The following is a 6,015-nucleotide window of genomic DNA, read 5'->3' as shown; positions in this document are numbered from 1 at the left end:
GTTGACCTTACATTTTGGTGGTAACGTGGGTGATACTTTACTGTATACATTCTGCTCTTCATAGTACACATATTCTCATAGGAATCTCTCTCATCTTCAGGCTTTCAAGATCTTTCCTTCCTTCTTCAATGTTCCCTGAGCCTTAGGTTGGGAGGGTTTTGTAGATGGATTGATTGCTTGGTTCTTCATATACATGTTGAATGGAAGGAATCATTCATAAATGGACCCTGTTAGTCTTTATTCCCACCTATTTTTCTATGTGTTATTCTGAAGAGTACTTTCTAGCAACTTGCATGCTAGTCAGTAGGGGAAAGGCTTCTACTTGGGCACCAGGTAGACTTTTCCTTATTTGATGACAGAAGTAAGTGTTGTCCCCTGGAATATCACCTCAGCAGCTGGTACTATAGAGAAATCCTAACCCACAAGCCTCAGGGATCTATATGGGAAAAGATGTGGAAATATTTAAAGAGGCAGAGGTAGTGGACGTCTTCATGGAATCATTATCACCTACAAATCAACAGGACTAGACAATCACATGAAATCACAACAGTGTTGGAAACATATATAAGATCTGCAGTGGTACTAGCCAAATAAATATCACAGTACTAACAAGTAGACATGGACTCAAATCCAATCCATAAACAAGAAATAGTGTGCAGTTCTTGCCTTTTGCAAAAGAGACAGCATTTTCTAGAATGGTGTTTCAATGGTTATTTCAACCACACTCCTGGGTCATGCATTTTGTTGTAGCTGGACACAGAAGATATATTTCGTGGGTTTTTATTTTCTGTGTTCTGGGCAGGGGGCTTCTTTTTATTCTTTTTCTTCGGGCATTGGTTTATTTTATTCTTTTTGCTTATTTGTTATGATTTCCATTTGTGCTTTGTTTTGTTTAAGAGAGATAAGAAAAAATATAAAATTGGATTCAATGATATGTGTGTAGGATTGGGGAGCCATTTATAGAGGGGAAAATATGATAAAATATAGTATTTGGAGGACAGATTTAATAAAAAGTAAAATATGAAATACATGTATGAAATAACTAATTGAGTATGTGTTTACATATAAATTTTAAATGAATTGCACTTTTGGGATGAGAGCAATTCCCTTAGATACACAAACCGTCTTACAAGAATCTCAATATCAGGCACAGGAAACCTTTCTCTAGGTCATTTTTCAGGGGAATCCAAAATAAGCTCACAACCATATAAGCTGGGGACACTCATCTTGTTGCTTCCCAGAAACTGAAAATATGCCCTATTAATGAAGATACCACACACTTCAGATACAGATATGCAAGTATTGACATGGAATTGACTGGAAAGCCTCCTGCCTGAGGACCAGCTTTCAGAGTATTTGAAGCTGCTAAAAACTGCCAAGAAAGAAACACAATTATTATTTTTTAGCTAAGAATTTTTTCATTCATTTTACACACCAAAAGTCCCCCTCTTCAATTCTCCTACCCCCCAGCCTCTCTCCTAAAACCCCTTACTCCTACCCACAAGAAGGCAAGGCCTTCCATGGGGAGGCACATCCAGTAGAGGCAAGTTTAAGCCCTTCTCCCTGCCTCAGGGCTGCACAAGGTGTCCCACCATAGGTAGTGTGCTCAAAAAATCCCACTCGTGTACCAGGGAAGGATTTTTATCCTTCCACCAGGGGGCCATCCAAACCTGTATCAGTGGTTAAGAGCACTGACTGCTCTTCTAGATGTCCTGAGATCTATTTCCAGCAACCACAGTGGGGCTCAAAACCATCTATAACGAGAGCTGGTGACCTCTGCTGGTGTACAGGCAAAAAAGTTGTACATAATAAATAAATAAGTAATAAATGAATAAATAAATAAATGTTTAAAAGAATAGAAATAAATGTAATTATAATTTTTCAGCAGTAAAGCATATGAACCACCATAAAGACTATTACAGCAAGATATATTCAAAGATGTGATTGTGGGAAAGTTATATTTGGGGTAACCAACACCTGTTTAGTCATCTTTAATTCATCCCTCAACAGAAGGGAATTTATGTTTGTTACTGTAAACCTAGCCAAGTGCCTATGATTAGTGATGTCTTAGACTCTAAGGGAGAACCAATGATTCCTATTTCCTGAATCAGTATAATTCTGGAAACTTATTCTTTTAAGCCTGGATAAGCATAGTCCTGGCCACTCATGATAAAGCTTTTTCTTCAATACACTGAATCCAAAGCAGAAACACCCAACTTATCAATAGGTGAGGAACTGGGACACCCAACACAATTTTATACATACATACACACACACACACACACATACACACACACACACACACACACACACACACACACACACACACGAAACATTTTGGAAAGGGGTAGAAAGACCAGTAAGACCTGGAAGACTAGGGTTTCTGCTGAGAAGGAGTGTTTTTTCTATGGCAATGAAGCTGAATCTATGATATCTTAACAAGTTTGTTATCTAAGTACAGCATGCACAGTGAAAAGTAGACCTGACAAAGAGATGAGAGAACTCTGACATGTCCACAACTCTACAGGGAGAACTACAGGCAATCAATGGTGCTGAGAGATGGTGATTCCATCCTCTCTACAGATGAGCTTAAACTAGAAACAGTAACTGTACTCATCAGCTATTTGTATCTCTTTCTGTGTTGGTGTGCACATCTCTATCTCTCTAGGTATATAAAAATAATGTTAAAGAGAGGGTTTGAATTTTAGATGGAGGGTAGGGACATGAGATGGGCTAGAAGGAGAGGATGTGGTGGAAATGATGTAAATACAGTTTTTCTGCATGAAATCCTCTTCAAGTAAAAATTTTAAAAAATCAGATTCCACAAAATATATTGTATAAAATGTCCAATGGAATAAAAAATGCGTATTTCTAAAAGGTGCTCTACTATCAAGGGAATGCAAATTAAAATCTGTTAAGACACCATGTCATGCAGGACATCCCTGCACTGATTGATAGAAACTTTGAGTGTCCTAGTTCCCAATTAGACAGTTCTTCTCTCTAGATCCTAGGCCATGGGTGCCCATTCCATGCCCCTTCCCAACCCACCACAGCCTCAGAGATTGGGCCACAGCATGTTGCCCATGCCACCATACTCCACCATATCAGTGATCAGTGGGGCCACAGGCAACACCTGCACAGATAGGTGGAAGAGTAACAAGTTGAACCAAAGGCCTCAAATACTCCAATTGTTGGAAGAGTGACCATCAGAACCAAAAGTCCCACCTGCACCAATTGGTGGAAGAGCAACCACTGGAGCCAGAGACTCCACATGCACTGATTGGTGGAAGAATGACCACAGGAGCCACAGGCCCCACCTCCTCCAAATGGAGGAAGAGCCCCAGCAAATGGGAAGCAAAAATCTTCTGAGGCCTCAGAAACCCCAGGCGTCCCAGGCCTCACCTGTAACAGTTGGAGGATAAGATGGGTAGAGTGTAGTATAAGAATACATTCAACAACAGAAGGAGCAACATGGCACCACCAGAAATGAGCAGTTCTACAACAGCAAAACCTGGACATTCCAATGTAAATGAAACAGAAGAAAACAACCTTAAAATAACTTTATGAAGATGATAAGGGCCCTTAAGGGGCAAATGAAAATTTCCCTTAAAGGAATGGAGGAAAATACATACAAAAATGGAAGAAATCAATAAATCTCTTAAATATCAAGAAAAAAATCAAACACATGAGGGAAACAGTTCAAGACTTGAAAATTGAACTAAAAACAATAAAGAAGACATAAACTGAAGGAAGGCTGGAAATGGAAAATCTGAGTAAACAAGCACGAACTATAGAAGGAAGTGTTACCAAAAGAATGTAAGAGACAGAAGACATTAGGCATTGAAGATACAATAAAAGAAATCATCCAAGAAAATGTTAAATTCAACAAATACTTAACACAAAATGTCCACAAATAAAATATCACACTTTCTTCTTTTTTGTCTAAATAAATAAAAAAATAATAATAATTCCCAGAGCTCAGCCTGGCACCAGCACGTGGATCTCTGCATCTGCTTCCATCAGTCACTGGATGAAGACTCTATGATGACAGTTTGGGTATCCACTAATCCAGTCACCAGAGTAAACAAGTCCAGGCACTCTCTTTACCATTGCCAATAGTCCAAGGTGGGGTCATCATTGTGGATTCCTGAAAACTTCCCCAGTGCCCTGACTTTTCCTATTCCTGTGATATCTTCATTTATCATGGTATCTCTTTCAGGGAATCCAATAGATGAGAGAGAAGAAGGATTCTGTGGGCATGGGACATTGAGACCAAGATGGGAAAATGTACAGAGATGACTAGACCCAATAGTGGAAACACATGAACTGTCGACCAATAGCTAAGGAGCCTCCCTGGGAATGGACTTGGCCCTCTAGATAAGCAAGACAGTTGTTTAGCTTGAACTGTTTAGGAGGCCCCCAGGTAGTGGGATTAGGATCCACCCCTGGTACATGAGCTGGCATTTTGGAGTGCAGAGACTATGGTGGGACACTTTGAGAAACCTTGGAGCAGGGATGAGGGTTTTTAACCTGCCTTAGCTGAATGCACCAGGCTCTGCTCATTCCCCATGGGATACCTTGCCTTGGAGGAAGTAGGAATCAGGAGAAAGTTAGGGGGAAAGACTGGGGGCCAGGAGGATGGAGGAGAGGAGGATCTGTGGTTGGTAAATAAAATAAATTTTTAAAAAATTAATAAAATAAAAACAGGAAAAAATTAAAATCAATAAAGATCCTGTATTTTATTTGGCAACCCACGGCCCCCCAGTCCCCCAAAAAACTACTAACTGCTCCAACTGTTGCCTGACTATCTCCAGCCTCGGATGATGCCACAGAGCCCACACAAAGAAGGAAGCAGTCTGCTCTTCCCAGAACCAGTCAACATCCCAGGCTTTTGGATCCGCAGCTACTTTCCAATGTCAAGAGGAATTAGTCACGGATGACTTTTTTTTCAATTTTCATTATTAAGAAATTTTCTTCCTATTCTCATGTGGTCTTCATTTACCATGGTCTCCTATTCCTTGTTCTCCCTCTCTGTTGTTGATCCAGCTGGGATCTCCCACTCACCCAAGCTCTCTTTCCCTCGACCCTCGCCCTTCACTACCCCCACTCATGTCCAGGCTGTTCATGTAGATCTCATTCCATTTCTCTGTCATTGGGCGATCCCTGTGTCTTTCTTGTGGTCCTGTTTTCCAGGTAGCCTTCCTGGTGATGTGAGTAGCAGTCCAGTCATCCTTGTTCCACATCTAGTATCCTGTTATGAGTGAGTACATACCATGTTTGTCTTTCTGAGTGTGCTAGAGAGGCCCACAGAAATCCACAAAGATACCCCCACAACAGACTGCTGGCAATGGTCGAGAGACAGTCCGAACTGACCTACTCTGGTGATGGGATGGCCAAACACCCTAATTGTCATGCTAGAAACCTCATCCAACTACTGAGGGATCTGGATGCAGAGATCCATGACTAGGCCCCAGGTGGATCTCTGGGAGTCCAATTAGCAAGAATGACGAGGGTTTATATGAGCGAGAATTGTTGAGACCGAGGTTGGATAAAGCACAGAGACAAATAGCCAAACAAACGGAAACACATGAAATATGAACCAATGGCTGAGGGGTCACCAACTGGATCAGGCCCTCTGAGTGGGTGAGACAGTTGATTGGCCTGATCTGTTTGGGAGGCATCCAGGCAGTGGGACCGGGTCCTGTGCTCATTGCATGAGTCGGCTGTTTGAAACCTGGGGCCTATGCAGGGTCCCTTGGCTCGGCCTGGGAGGAGGGGACTGGACCTACCTGGACTGAGTCCACCAGGTTGATCTCAGTCTGTGGGGAAGGCTTTGCCCTGGAGGAGATTGGAATGGGGGGCGGGCTGGGGGGAAGGTGAGGGGGGCGGGAGGGGGGAGAACAAGGGAATCTGTGGCTGATATGTAGAACTGAATTGTATTGCAAAATAAAAATTAAAAAAAAAATATCCCAACCCCAAAAAAAAATTTTTCTACTTACTCCACATACCACCCAC

The sequence above is a fragment of the Peromyscus eremicus genome, unplaced genomic scaffold (assembly GCF_949786415.1).
Source record: "Peromyscus eremicus unplaced genomic scaffold, PerEre_H2_v1 PerEre#2#chrX_unloc_1, whole genome shotgun sequence".
In the NCBI taxonomy this organism is placed as follows: Eukaryota; Metazoa; Chordata; class Mammalia; order Rodentia; family Cricetidae; genus Peromyscus; species Peromyscus eremicus.
Note: the sequence above shows the minus strand (reverse complement) of the source record.